This window comes from Amblyomma mixtum, chromosome 10 (assembly GCF_055824585.1).
Source record: "Amblyomma mixtum isolate Tamu chromosome 10, ASM5582458v1, whole genome shotgun sequence".
Taxonomy (NCBI): domain Eukaryota; kingdom Metazoa; phylum Arthropoda; class Arachnida; order Ixodida; family Ixodidae; genus Amblyomma; species Amblyomma mixtum.
In genome coordinates, this window is record NC_143021.1 from 169,268,951 (window position 1) to 169,284,814 (window position 15,864).

Consider the following 15,864-nt stretch of genomic DNA (forward strand, 5'->3'; position numbering starts at 1 on the left):
GACTTGGCCATAGACACCCAGCTGCGAACTTTGGCAACAAAACGGTGGCACACTTTGAAACTAAATACAATATTGCAAAAAAATTGCGACAGGTACTTCCCACAAGAAAAACAAAATGACAAACAAAGCAATGAAGAGTGCAATACAGTAAATTCGGTTCACAGATTCAATGCAGTATCTGTAAATAAAAAATATTCTAAAAGCTTTCTGTGTGAGGTGGTTTTTAGGTCAATGTCATTGACACAAAGAGCATTTAGTATACGCGGTAATATGTTTTCAAGTGTTTGACAGCCATATGTTGTTCTGTATGTTTTAATGTGCCACTGATCGACGTTTCTTGTGTTGTGTACTTTATAGCTTACTACAATGTTGGAGAGTTCATGAAGGAAGGACGTGTGATTATTAATTTCGCGCTTCAGTGCGTGGCTGAGGCGAAAGGTGTACAATTTAGTTACCGGGAGTATTTTGTATTTATAAAAAAGTTCTTGTGTATGGAATGTTCTAGGAACATTTTCAATTATTCTGATAAAATTTTTCTGTAATACGAGTAGCTTATTGATGTTTTCTTGCGAAGTTTTTCCCCACACTAAATTACAGTAATTGAGGCGAGAACTAAAGAGTGAATGATATATGGCCAGCAATGCTCTTGTTGGCAGCAGTTGGCGATATCTGCAAATTAAACCAATAATTTGCGACAGTTTGCTGGAAATAAAATAGGCATGGTCATCCCAAGTCATTTTTTCATTAAATACAACGCCCAGTGTTTTAAATGTAGGTACTATGTCTACTTGAGCATTATTGAAGCAAATGTCTTTTACAAGTGTAACTTTCTTATTTTTTTGCTCTAAAAATAACTGCTTTTGTTTTCGCGACATTTACCTGCAAACCATTTTTTTAACAAAACTTCTGTTTGGGCTAGATGGTGCATAGCTATAAATGAAATGAAATTTAAGCGCACACGAAAAACGCACACAAGAGGAGATACACACAGGACAGGCGCTAACTTCATCTGATTTATTCGCAGGTAAGAGAGCGAAAATATATACATAAAACGAGACATGCGCAGTAAAGAAACAGATCGTCATATCACAATGCGTGCTCAAGGTATCTGTTTTCTGCCTGCAAAAGATTAACTGATGTATCACTCACACAGTCATGCCCCCTCTTCCTGATAGAAGCATTTCACATCAGGAAGAGGGGGCATGACTGTGTGAGTGATACATCAGTTAATCTTTTGCAGGCAGAATACAGATACCTTGAGCACGCATTGTGATATGACGATCTGTTTCTTTACTGCGCATGTCTCGTTTTATGTATATATTTTCGCTCTCTTACCTGCGAATAAATCAGATGAAGTTAGCGCCTGTCCTGTGTGTATCTCCTCTTGTGTGCGTTTTTCGTGTGCGCTTAAATTTCATTTCATTTATAAACCATTTTTTTTTGTCCATTCATATAAATTTGAGAGGGTAGAATTCACTGTATCTATTAGAGTATCTACTTGAGTTCCTGAAAAAAATATACTGGTATCGTCAGCATATATTATGTATTTTGCAGGGGCGATTTGCACAATATCATTAATAAAAATATTAAAAAGAAAAGGACCCAGTATGCTTCCCTGGGGAACACCGCGGTGAAGTGATTCTATTTCTGATATATACCCATTATTACTGACAGCTTGTCTGCGATTACTCAAGTAAGAGTGTACAAGAGATCCTGCGTGACCTCGGAAACCGTAGCGGTCAAGTTTGCGGATTAGTAATGCATGATTCAACAAATCAAACGCTTTTGTAAAGTCTATGAAAATGCCGATGACTATTTTATTTTGATCAAGGTGTTTTAATATGTACTCTTTTTGAGCTAGTAATGCGTGCTCTGTAGAACGGTGCTTACGAAAGCCATACTGTGAGTCAGTTATTATATTTTGTTTCTCCTCGAACTTTGCGAAACGTTTGTGAATTAGCTTTTCAAGTGGTTTAGAAAATACTGGTAGCACAGAGATGGGCCTATAATTGCCGAAGTCATTTTTGTCGCCTTTTTTGTATATGACAGACACACGTGCAATCTGCATTTTAGATGGGAAGATAGCATTAGCAATGCACAAATTAAAAATATGTGTGAGGCATGGAAGCAGGACATCAAGGGCAAACTTGATGGGTTTTAGTTGCATCCCGTCAATGTCTATACTTGTGGTATTGTTCAGCTCCTGGAAAACATGCAGTACCTCACCTTCTTCAATAGCGTCGAGAAATATTGTTTCACTGCTCAAAGGGATGTTGCGAAGGTCGTTATGCACGTATGGCGGGATTGAAAGATTAACGAAATGCTGGTTGAATTTGTTTACTAACTGTTGTCCCGATATCTCAACCCCATTTTGCTTGATAACATTAATATCATTGCGAGTATTACTAAAAGCGAAAAGATTGCTTAATTTTTTCCACATTATCTCCGTCTTACCTCCTGCAGAACCAAACTGGTTAACGTAGTAAGCGTTTCTTGCTCACTCAAGTTCTTTGTTCAGGCGGTTTCGGTATATTTTGAAAGTCTGCAGTTCATTGATCTCTTTTGATTTGATGAATTTGTGATAGAGTTTGTGCTTCTTATTAATTTTATTTTTCAGGTCAGGTGTGATCCATGGTTTACGGGTGTGATGACTGCGCTTTGTCGTTCTTACAGGAAAGCTTTCTTGGTAAACACTCTTGACGATGTCTAAAAAATGTTCGTACGCTTTGTTCGGGTCAGTCTCGTGAAGCACACTAGTCCAATCGACATTTGTCAACGTGCCTCTGAATTTAAGGAGGTTGTCGCTGTTTATAACTTGAAAACACTGCTTTGAATTCTTGAACTTATTTTTTCTGTGTTTTATACAGAGGAATATGGGCAAGTGGTCACTGAGATCAGAAATAATAATCCCAGCTTTGAGATTGTCAGTTTCAAAATTTGTGATGAACACATCTAGTAATGACGAGCAGGTAGGTGTAATTCGCGTTGGTGAATTAATTACATTGCAAAATCCGTTTACTTTTAACAAAAGGTCTAGATTTTTAGTGTGACTATCTGGCACTAATAAGTTAATATTTATATCACCACCAAACAGCAGCCTTAAACAGTTATCATTAGCATAAGAAAGCAATGATTCAAGAAAACTAAAGAAATTCGAAGTACAACCTTGAGGGGGCCGATAACAAACAACAAAAATCACATTTTCGACACGAGTGGACAAAATTTCATAATCACATGTAGAAATAGTGAACATGGGTAGTAACTCGGGTTGCCATGCCTTCTCAAACAAAACACACACACCGCCACCGCGGCCAAAGACACGATTTAAAAAGAAAGTCCGGTAGCTGTCCAACCGAGGGACGTCTATTTCACTCGTACACCAGGTTTCAGAAATCATAATGACATCAAAAGAATCATTGCAACATTGAAGTAAAGCTGATAGCTGCGATTCCTTGTTTCTTATTGACCGAGCATTAATATGGAGACATTTTAAGTGCTTTGAAAACGTTGAGCCGATATGGCCTCTAAACTCACCCGGAAGAATGTACGGGGTGGTAGAATGACGTACAGTACCAGCCATGCGATGGGAATACAACCTTAGGTTAGCCGATCGAGTTCAGACGCTTTAGTGATGTGAATGGCTGACATGCCATCAGACTTCCTTAGCAATACCTTGCCATTTGTGTGCCACACATACTTGTGATCGTGTGCTTTTGCCCAATCCTTGACAGTTTTCAAGAGTTCCCGATTTCTTCTAGTCAGGTTTTCGAGCACATGCACTCCGTCGCCAGCAGCGATCAGTTTCTTTCGATTCATCCACCACATGTCCCTGACGCCTTGCCTAGCGAACCGGCAGATAACGCCCGGAACTTTATCGCGCCTTGCTGGCAAGCGATGGAGTGCATCTACATCTTGGTTACTAAGCAGTGGCACTTCAAGTTTTTCGGCGATAGCGTTCAGTTTGCCCAAAAGATCTTCGCTGTCCGTTTCCTGAATTCCATGAAATTCTAAGTTTGCTCGCCGATGTCGCCATTCCAGTTCATCGATCTGGCTTTCAAGTGATTCCACACTTTTCTCTTTCGCCTCAAGTCTGTCCACTCTAATCCTGATTTCTTTTATTTCTCGTTCATTCTGTTCAGTGCGCCGAAGCAGGTCAGACATCTGATCAGACATGAATTGCACGGCATCCTCAATGCCATCGACTGTTTCTTTCAATGGCATTAAGATATTAAGTTTTTGATTGATTGCGTTGAGAATGAGCAATATATCCTGTTGTTCTTCTACGCTGTTGATTTCGGCTTTCTCAGTTCGTTGTGGGCGACTTTTCGATCCTCTGCATTGCTGACACCTCCAAGCTTTGCGATATACATCGCCTTTTGATTTCAGAGTAGCCTCAGACACTCCGGCGCATTTACCCATGTGATACACAGTGCTACAAACTGTGCAAAGCACGCTATCATCAGACTCTGACACACTATCTTTACATTCAGGGCACAAAGAAGTTCCAGACATTGCGATAGTTTTGGCAGCAGCAGCAGCAGCAATTAAACAAAATCAGATTTGGTTCATGACAAAAGGCCACCAACCTGCAATAGTACAGACGACGGTTTAGCAGTGTGTTTCCGCGGCCACCGCTGCTGCCAAAATGCTGCTGTTGATCCCTTGAGGTGATCTTATATCCAGTGCTGGCGACGGCGTTGGCGCCACTGCAGCGGTGGGCGTGTTCCAGAGCAGATGACGGGGCGGCTTTCACAGTGTGAAGGGGGCGTGCGCAGAGACTTCTTCCCACGTGCGGCCGTTGCTTGCGTGCAGCAGGAGCTCTGCAATAGTACAGACGACGGTTTAGCAGTGTGTTTCCGCGGCCACCGCTGCTGCTGTGGATGTCCTTTATTCGGGATAAGGCTAAAAGAATAATAACGCAAAAAGAAAGGAAAAGATTTTGCTGCCCCGGCATCTGCCATCGTCTCTAGGAGCACCTGAGCTGGAGCAGGGGAAAAGACAGGGAGAAAGGCGAAGGTACTAGTAGGTGTGGTGCCCCCATTTATTGTGACACGTCAGCTGCACTGGCCACTAAAGGGAGAGGGGGGAGAGGCCTGGGGTGCTCACCTTTCGCATATGTCCGCGCGAGAACGTCTTTTGCGCAAAAGCGCTGAATGTTACAGGTGGGGTCATATTCGGCAACAGACGGTCGTGGCGGCTTCAGTCTCCACCGCTGCTGTCGCGGCGCACCTGTGGAGACCGAACAGAAAACTGTTCGGTCGACGCGCTTGGCTGGGTGGTCTCCTTTGATGGGCATGTGCTGCTTCGTTCTTGAGTTGTACCCGACTTATATACCACATGGATTCATTTCAGCGGTGGAACATGGCGCCCTCTGAACCACGGCACTATAGTTTGAAAGAAGTGCGAGTCTACTTCAGGAAAACTGCACCTGCTCCATGGTTAGTGTTGAAAGAGTGCAGCTGCAGCCGCCATGGAAGCAGATGATGGTTTGCGGGTTGTAATAAACGGCGGAGACTCAAGTGACTTTCACTCGTCGACAAGCTAGAACGCTGCTCGAGTTCTCCAAAGAAATGGATCGAGGCTGGTTCATGGCAACATGTTTTTGTGATGTGCTGTTTGCAGATTTCTTCATGAGATACGAGATGTTGGCTGCCGCTGATGTAGGCTGTAAACAGCTGGCTGCAATTCACTGGCATCGCAAAGGCTAGCGACGACCAGGCCTGCACTCGACCATCCGTTTTGGAAGCAGACAGTGCCAAACTGCGCTCAAAGTGCCGGAACTAGCGGTACACACCCGCTGCACCGCCGCTGCCGCAGAACTTTGCCGAACTGGTGCAATGAGTGCAGGCGAATCGAGCGCTCTCCAACTTCCCCTCCACAGCGCTAGCCGGAACAACGAACAACCGGCAGCACGAAGTGAAAGCCTGTCTCTTCCTTTTCCTGTCGCTTTAGCAATGCCAAAGCTGTCCTCGAAAAATAATACGACGCCCAGAATGCGTTTCGTAGCGTCAGGTGAAAAAAATTGGCAGTGGCTTAGCTCTGCTATGCATGGATATACCTTAGGAGGGTAGATGTGTAGGCCAGTTGGTGAGACATGAAGGAGCTAGACACCGCAGCGGACACGGGACACCGCCCTGTGTCGTCTTCTTTCTCTGTCCCGTGTCCGCTGCGGTGTCTAGCATGGATATATACGTAGCGTAAAGCGCTCCGGTGTTTCGGCCGCACATTTCGGCTTGGCTGCTCGACGGCGAACTGCCAGGCGACAACCGATCGGGATCGGAAGAATTTACATTTTCCAGTCTTCTGCGCCGTTTGGCAGCGGCTTGACTCTCCTTAGCTTACCAGAGCTTACATGTTGAGCGCGACCGTCATTTCTCCGCGCACCCTCCTCGCGCATGCGCAGTAGTGCGCGGCGCAACTGTCGTAAACACGAGGTCACGCGTCGGAGAGGAGCGCACGCCGGCGGCGCCGGCAGCGAGGAGCTCGCACCGGCTGTGGCGAGGAGGCGACGCACCTGCGGACCTGCGCCTCTCGACGTCACGCGGTTCTCGCGCATGCGCATAACAGGCGGCGCACACTCGAGCAATATGTATCAGCAGCGCGAACACCACACAGGAAGAAGAAGGAGAAGAAGGTAAAGAGCGCTGAACTTCCAACTTTTATTTGAGCAAAAAATTGAACCCGCACTTTTATACACATACCAGGTAAAATCCCACCAGGGGGGTAATCAAGGCGTGCTATCGATCGCTTACGTCGCATCGCTTACGTTGTTACCGTGTCTCGCCTTCTCATGTTTTTTTTTTCTTTTAGCAAAATTCGCGCCCTCAACCCTGTTTTTCCATTTTTTCCATTTGCGCACACTCAACCCTGTTTTTACCTTTTTACCGTGTTCTTGCCTTCTCATGGTTTTAGCAAAATTCGCGCCCTCAACCCTGTTTTTTCATTTTTCCATTTGCGCACACTCAGCCCTGTTTTTACATTGTCTTGTTTTTTCCGCATGTCATTCGTGCTTTTCATGGAAGTCTTTGTACAGTGTGATAGTAGTTATCATTTTGATGCCCTGGACATCGTGTTGGTCCCAATTCGATAGCACGCCTTGATTACCCCCCTGGTGGGATTTTACCTGTATGTGTATAAAAGTGCGGGTTCAATTTTTTGCTCAAATAAAAGTTGGAAGTTCAGCGCTCTTTACCTTCTTCTCCTTCTCCTTCCTGTGTGGTGTTCGCGCTGCTGATACATATGGATCGCAACCAACTAGCCCGACAGATGGTGTTATTCAAGTACATTTCTTGTTCTACGGGCCCTTTCCTTTCTTCAGAAAATGATCCCGGCTACGTAGTATACCTTGCCGCGGCATCCTCCTGCCAGGGAAGAATTCTCGGCTTCTGCATTCGACGCAAGGTGCTCCCACCTGCCTGAACTTCTGAAGCTGTTCGGCGGCATCCAGCCCACTGTCGGCCATGCCACCCGCCTGTGCAAAATCTTGCGTTCGGAATGGCAGCACCAGGCGAGCCTCCACAGAGAACACCTGCGGTTAATGGTGTTCACATCGACGCCAATGCCAGCAGCATCAAGGAAATGGAGTGAAGTTGCGACACAGGTCAGCCGAACGACAGAGTGCCTCTGGCAGCAGGCACTTCCGTGCTTGCGTGCTCTCGTGCCTCCAAAGCAGAAAAAGACTGAAAACCCCGTCCACCTCGTGGGAGGTGTCAGGAGCATCCCAGAGGAAGTCCAGCGTTTCCTTGGTCACGGACCCAAGTTCGCGGTGGAACCGAGGAGGACAGCGCCGGAAATGTTGACCATGGTCAGGCAAGTTTCTAGCCTCGCCCCAGCGGCGGAGGCGGATCGATGTACCGCGGACGGAGTGGACCTGGTCACGCGTTGTAGCGCCGAAAGGCACAGGTTCCCAATCAAGAAGACTGTCTCATTTTTAATGAAGGAAAATTTGTCCTTGTTAACCGCCGACAAGGAGGGAGGTTTTGCCGTCCTTCCGAAACGCGTGTTCATGTCAAAGGCCGCGGAAGCAGTTCAAGCAAATTTTGTAAAATGCACAACATCCGAATCAAAACTAAAGAGTAATGCGAAGAAGCTGTGCCAGCAACTGAATTTAGAGAACCTTTCACGCACAATACAAAGGAAAAAGACTGGCTGTCTAGAAATGTTTTTTACCGCGAAGACGCATAAGACTGGATGCCCTTTGCGTGTGATTGTGTCGGAGAAGTTAACCTGGCAAAAAGAAGTCGCCAAGTTTCTCCAAAGCAACCTCAAGCGACTTCCAGTCAATGACCCCTTTCTTGCAAAAAACACCGAAGAAGTTGTCAGATTCTTGCACGAAAACAGAACAAAGTTGTTCAATGGCTTCTCCATTGACATAAAGGACCTGTTTTATTCCATTCCTCAGGATGCCCTCATACAATGTGTTCGTGACGCCATCGATAGACACGGTGTGGTGGCCTTCCAAAATGAGTGTGGCGTTTCTGCGGATGGCTTCATTGAATTGCTATGCGCTTACCTAAAATCAACAGTGGCAGAGTGGAACGGTTCGAGATTCATACAAAAGCAAGGCATATGTATAGGGTCATGCATCGCCCCCATTTTGAGCGACCTTTTCCTCGCTATGCATGACAGATCCTTGAAGGACAAGCTTGAGTCTTCAAGCGTTCTAAAAATTTTCCGGTACGTCGATGACTTCCTGGTCCTCTTAGATTGCGACACTGAAGCCTTTAAAACAGAAGCAACTCAAGTCCTCCACATTTTCGCCTCTTGAAGTTACTCATGAATTCCCAGAACAAAACGCGGTTTCTAGAGTTAAAGTTGTTTTTCGGAGAGAACCATGTGTGCTGGTTATTTGAACCAAGAGCCAATAAGCCCATCCTACCCTACGATTCAGCCCATTCAAAACTTGTAAAAAGGAACATAGTGAAGTCAACTTTTAAGAACGCACTCACAAAATCGTGTCACCACAGGTTGCAGGACAGTTTTTCGAGCCAAGTGCTGAGGCTGAAGCAATCAGGATACCCGCAATCTCTCCTTTCGTCTGTTGCAAAAAAAGTCCTGATAAGTATGAAGCAGAATGTGAAGCCCCGGATGATACGCGACAGCGGAACAAAAGGGTCGCCGTTCTGCCATACCTGCACCAAATCTCGCATAATCTGAAGAAAATTGGCAGAAAAGCAGGCGTAGACGTAGTCTTTTCAGCCCTTCTGCGCCTGTCAAGCCTGTGCAACAAAGTTAATAAAAAGAAAAAGAATAGTGGCTGTACAACCAGGCACCGAGATCCTTTTGTGCCTTGTGCGGAGGGTGTTGTATACTCTATACCTTTAGCTTGCGGTAAGGCGTACATAGGCCAAACAGGAAGATGCTTAAACGAAAGGTTAATGGAACATAGGAACGATCTAACTGGGGCGCCGTTGAGGAACCTGCCCGCCCATTGCAGCGTATATGACAGCCAAAAGAAGTGCATTCCTCATTTTAAGAAAGCAACCGTCTTAAAGAAACATAAAAACCAATTAACACGCGAAATCATTGAAGCTACCTACATCTCAGGGCTCAAAGAAGGTTGCGTAAGCACCCCTTCCATCTCATTATCTGAAAAATAAATCACCTTTCTCTCTGGTTTTACCTGATTTTACCTGGTTTTTAGGGGCACACTGCATTTTAGTTCTAGCCGTGTTAATTGTTGGCGCTCATCCCTTCGCATCGCTTACGTTGTTACCGTGTCTCGCCTTCTCATGTTTTTTTTTTTTTTTTAGCAAAATTCGCGCCCTCAATCCTGTTTTTCCATTTTTTCCATTTGCGCACACTCAACCCTGTTTTTACCTTTTTACCGTGTTCTTGCCTTCTCATGGTTTTAGCAAAATTCGCGCCCTCAACCCTGTTTTTCCATTTTTCCATTTGCGCACACTCAGCCCTGTTTTTACATTGTCTTGTTTTTTCCGCATGTCATTCGTGCTTTTCATGGAAGTCTTTGTACAGTGTGATAGTAGTTATCATTTTGATGCCCTGGACATCGTGTTGACCCCCCTGGTGGGATTTTACCTGGTATGTGTATAAAAGTGCGGGTTCAATTTTTTGCTCAAATAAAAGTTGGAAGTTCAGCGCTCTTTACCTTCTTCTCCTTCTCCTTCCTGTGTGGTGTTCGCGCTGCTGATACATATGGATCGCAAGCAACTAGCCCGACAGATGGTGTTACTCGAGCAAACTCGGCTCTGACCGGCGTAGTGTGGCTTTTCCTCCATGCTTTGCTAGCTTTACGCTACAAAACAATCCAGCAAAGCAATATGGCGGAAATCTGCTTGGAGGTTCGACACATGGAGGAAAAAAAACTGAGGAGGGAGCGTCCGGCGACAACCTTGAAGCCTAGTCTTAACAAGTAAAGATATAGCAAAAAAAGGAGAGTGTGTCCCCCCGTGATCGCACCACGTGATAGCGTGCGGTAAAGTCTAGCCCCGCTGCGCGCGCGCATGCGCCGATTAGCGCGGCAGGCTAACTGTAGATCAACTTCCTTGCTGTAGACGCCCGCGCCGCGGGTCGCGCATACGCGCGCACTAAAACATACCGGAATCAAAATATAAAGGACCGGCTCGGAGAGCGAAAAACTGAGGGAGAAAACGACTTCAAAAGACTCGGCTTGCGAACGCTGGCCGCGTGACGTCATGCTCCCTCCTTAGTTTTTTTTTCCTCCATGGTTCGACACACACTACATAGGGCAAAATCGAGGGAAACGTGCAAACATCGTAGAGATATCGTTCCCTCTCGTGAAGACCTCCTGATTGTAAATGTTTAGCAGCGCCACACTCGTTATTTTTTTGAACTGTGATTATTTAGTACACATGCATGTGTGTAGATGGCGCTACTTACATTTATCTCTGACCGCAGCACAACAGCTACCAATAATGACGGCTGACGAAGGTGTGGGCGATACACACGACAACCGGAGCGAACCCGTCACAGGAGTTACACAGGAACTCCAGACGGCGGCAACGGGAAACAAGGTAGGGGAGGCTGAAGCTGACACACGACATGGTGTTGGGACCTTCTCTATTTCGAATGATACCCATAGCACGCCCCGTTTCACGTCCAGCGGCACCCAGACACGACATGGCAGCATCAACCGCTACAGCGCTAGCACACGTGGAAACGTGGCAAAGGCGCAAAAAAAGGCGCAGCGCAATGACAACCCTGCCCATAAAGAGTGTGACGTTCTGGTCTGCGGCGATGGAAACTCCTGGCGGGTAGCAAAGGCCCTGCGTCGTCAATTCAAAGGCACTAAACTTGTGGTCAGCCGCTCCGTCCGAGACGCTACGATTGCCACCACGCGCGAGCTTCTATGTCGGTGTCTGGATGGCGCAGGACGCCGAGCTAAGGTGGTATACTCATACATGCAGGAGCCACTGATGTGATCCAAGGGGCACTGCCTGAAACTGTTGTTCAGGTCATCAGCGAACAGATTGTCCCGCATGCAACAAAGCTAATAATCTGTTCTGTGCCTGAAGTGCTCACAACCCAAGCAACCACAGATATCCGTCGGACGTACGAGCTAGATCCGAACGTCCTTTGCCGAGATCGGACGTCCATCGGACGTACGAACACAATCCGATTTCGGATACCCGTATTCGTACATCCGCCGGACGTACGGACAGTGTCCACTTTTGTATATCCACATGAGAGACGAGGTGTACGTCCGAAGGATGTGAGGCCGAGTATTTTCCCAGGCCATGAGCATGGACGTTTTTTATTTCACAGAATATTTGCGTCTTTCGTGTATGTATACTGTTTTATTTGCATCAGTTGGAGGGTTTGACGCGAAGATGTTTGTAAATTGGTGCGATTCCACTCCTACCTGCAGTGCAAGAGCCGCCAACGAGCTAAATTTATCTAAGAGGAGAAGCAGGTGTTGCAGAATTTTGCAAGAACTTAATGCCTAGTTTTATAATCATAAAACTTCTCCAAATTAGTGGAGTTCTGCGACATGTCCACCGTTTTGCTAGCTAAACTTGCCATTGAAACCATTCGTAAGTATCAAAACTCCCGTGCATTCTGCTATCACCATCATCATAGATGTCACTTCGTGGTCAGTCCAATCCAATCCATCAGTACGGCTCCGTAGCGCTGTTGTTTTGTCGCGTAGTGTTGTCGCGCAGAGCTTTAAATGTGTGGCTTTGTTCGGTCTGTGGACGAAAGTAGTATGTAACTTAAGCAATTCGAAAGATACGGGAAGCGCCTGAAGCTCTTCTGGAACACCGGAATCCCGTACTGCGTCGACCTTGGTTTAAAGAAGGCTTAGTGCACATGTGATTGCCTACGAAGGTATGTATCCAGTACACTTCTTGGAACTTGCTTCTAGGACAATGCAGCACTCTCATATAGCATTCGTTCACAGGACAGTGGGAGCAGTAAGCGCGAGGAGATGGCTTCCACAAGTGTGTGCTGTTCTCACACTTTCGGGAGCCTACATCACACAGCTACGGGAGCCCTCAACTCGCGCGGCTAATTCCCACTCTTCAAAGTTGCGGGACGGAGTATTTTCGCATCTTGTTAATTTTTAAGCCATCGCTAGGTTCACTGTGCCTATATAGAGAGTGACAACGCGCGAAACGCAGACCATAGGAAGCACGTGTAGTTCGCAGCGGTTCGCAACGGAAGCTTTGCGGCTCTCTGTGCACAGTCGCGTACAGTGCTGCGCAGGTTAGTGCCCTAAGGCCCATGAGAATAAATAAAGAACAGATACATTGCCAAATATGGTGTGGAAAAGTGAGAGCTGTTATTGCCTTATACTTATTGATGTGTTTGTTAAAGTGCATTGTCTGTTATACTTGCAGCATTAAACACTTCTATTAATTGGTTCCAGTGTTTTTACTTGGGCTGCTGCATTGTGCCATTTGTTTCACATGACTGATGTTTGCCGCGTTCATTTTTTTTTTCAGAAATCCTGTGGGTGGGAAGATTACGGATGTGTGTCCCAAGCTTGCCACATTTGAAGAGTCACATTTAAGAAATTTTCCGAATATAACCCATTGCTCTGCTGATGTATCATCAACCACAATAAAATATGCGTGCTATGCATCAAATTGTTTTTGGTTTAATTGCATCGCGCGGAGTGTAAAAAGCGCGCATGCACCATATATGCGAATATTCGAGAGAGATCCGCCAATGGACGTACTCAACTGGACGTCCGTCGGCGGGCGAACCGTATACCTTTGGCCACCTTTCGGACGGCCGACGGACGTCTACCGGCGGTTTGCGGATGTTCAGCGGACGTACAGAACATCCGAAAAAGACCTCTGTCGGCCGTCCGAAGGATATCGGTGGTTGCTTGGGAAGGAGGAAAGAGGCGCAAACTCAGGCAACGATATTGAACTCGCAGCTGCGAGCGCTCTGCGCCTCTTATGAAGCCCCCGGAACAACGTTTCTGGACCTCACACAGACTGTCCGAGGTGAAGGGCGCCTGACCCAGGATGGTTTACATTATCGTGCCCAGACAAGTCGAAGCGTTGCTACGCTGATAGGTACATTGGTCGAGCCTTTTTTAGGCGTTCCGAGGGGGCCACGGAGCCAAGACATCGGATCTTCGCGGCATCAAAAGGAGAAGGCCTATCCAAAAGCATCATCAACCCACCAGCAGGGAGAGAGAGCGGTCAATCGGGGATACCCGTCGTCAGCAGCGACGGATGTCTGGGGAATGAAATCCCTACCCCCCAAACGCAGCAGTCACCCACCTCAAATGGGAGGAAATGTAACGTCAGAGTTCATAGCACCACCCCCAGTGCCGTCAGCACCTGCCCTCCCCCAGTCACCGATAGCGAACTCAGGCCTGCTGACTCAGCTACCACAACAGCTCGGGATGACAGTGCAGTCATCCGCACCACAGCAGTTCTTCCAGAGCCCTCTGCTACATGCCTCTGCCGGTCCAATGCCGTCAGCACAAGTCATCCGGCCTCTGGCACTGGACTCAGGCCTACTGGCCCAGCGTGCTCAGCTTCCCATGCCGTCGATCCAGCTGCCCCCACCACAGCAGTGCTTCCAGGACTTCCCTCCGACTCGGACTGCAACACCTGCTGCCAACTTGTTCGGCATAGTGGGCGAGTATGTCCGACACCACCTGATGCAACAGTGGCCCCCGACGCGCCAGTAGACTACCTCTCCCGGCAACAGTCTAATGTGTTGACGGGGGGGGGGGGCTCGGGTGCCATCGACGAATGCGGACACGGACTAACGTGTCGAGGCCGAGGATTCAGAGGAAACGGCACAAAAGGAGGCAAGCAGAGGTGGTGGTGGGTTTTCTCAACCTACATGGTGGCAGGAGGCTAGCCAGGTGGGAGGAGCTGTACAGAACATTGCTTGAGGAGGATGTGACGCTGTACGCAGTGGCCGAAACTCACCTACGCGATTTGGAAGAACCGCCCACCAGCCAACTGTGGTGTTGGGCTGGCAGTAACCGATGTGTTGGTTCGCGTAAGGGTGGTGGAGTGGGTTTCCTGTGGCGCCGGAGTAGTACATGGTTACACCTGGAGGGGCCCTGTACTGATCACACATGGGTGTCCGGGCATATACTTGGTACCCCGGTCGCCGTGTGTGTCGTGTACCTAGGCGGGGCAGCGGACCAATACCAAGCAAATTTGAGCATCATTCAGTGCATCAAAGCAGATACAGGCCGTTGGGCTCTCGACAAGGAAATGATTGTGTTCGGTGACTTCAACGGGCACATCCAAGAGCTGGACGGGTACACCGATCCCAATGGTGAGCTCCTACAGACACTGGCTCAGGACCTTTCACTGGAGGTCAGTAATCTGCGGGCGGACTGCCAAGGTGCGTTCACGTGGTGTGCTCGGGGGAGTCGCACCTGCATAGACTATGCTCTTGTTAGCAGGCGCCTAGCTTCCCTTATGTGTCGCGTGCACATAGATGAAGAGGGCCGCTACAGCCTTGGAAGCGACCATAACCGCATACGACTGGACTTTACAACCTCCGCGAGGCGCAGTACACCACAGGATCGCAGGCGGTCTCCCAGGCGCTCCCTGCCCATCAAGGCGTACGAGGCTGTTGCAGAAGAATTCGAAGCAAGCCTGGCCCGCGAAGAGTCCACGACATACGACCAGTACGTGACTGTACTGCGTAGCATCATGGCAGGGCATGAGACTGTGGCTCGCTCAAGAGGAGGACGGTCCAGAAAAAAGTGGTGGGATGATGAGGTGAAAGCTGCCTATAAAGCGCGAAGGCTTGCAAACCGCCATCACCGCTATGCTCTGAAGATGCTGACCACAGATGCGGCACTTGCAGCCTGGGGCACCTACCTCGAACGCAAGCACGAAATGCAAGCCATGGTGCAGCGTAAGATTGCCGAGGCAGATCGGCAGACGCTCGGAGAAATTAAGTCTGCTAGTAAAAATGCAGCAGCTAAATTTTGGTCGTACGTAGCGTCTATGGACGGCAGAACACCAGACCCGCTGATCAGAGATGAAGCAACGGGAAAGACGGGCGACCTCCACCGCGTACTGACAGACCACATGAGGCAACTGTACGCAACTGACGGCATGCCATACGTCTTCGAAGGCGTGGAAACACCCTCACGACCTCCGGACGACAGACAGTGGTCGGTTTCGAGTGGAGCGATCGACAGAGCCATTGGCAAAATCAGCGCGCGTATAGCCTGCGGTTTGGATGGCATCCCCGCTGGCCTCGTCAAGTGTCTCGGAGCACAGTCAAGATACCAAATGGCAAATATCTTCGGTAACATACTGGAAGGTGAACCGATACCAGCAGACTGGCTTCGTGCACGAGTGACACTGATTCCCAAGAGAGGTGGGGACAGCGGCCTTCTGCGGGACTACCGGCCTCTGACAGTGACAAGCGTAATGTACAGAG

At 47.9% G+C, this 15,864-nt stretch overlaps 1 long non-coding RNA gene across 1 annotated transcript; it reads left to right on the top strand.

Moving 5' to 3' along the window:
• The first annotated feature begins 12,104 nt into the window (after window positions 1-12,104).
• LOC149327699 (uncharacterized) lies at window positions 12,105-13,073 on the top strand. The gene is made up of 2 exons (XR_016286350.1): window positions 12,105-12,309; window positions 12,927-13,073. It is a non-coding gene; the product is annotated as an uncharacterized LOC149327699 (long non-coding RNA).
• The last annotated feature ends 2,791 nt before the right edge of the window (window positions 13,074-15,864 follow it).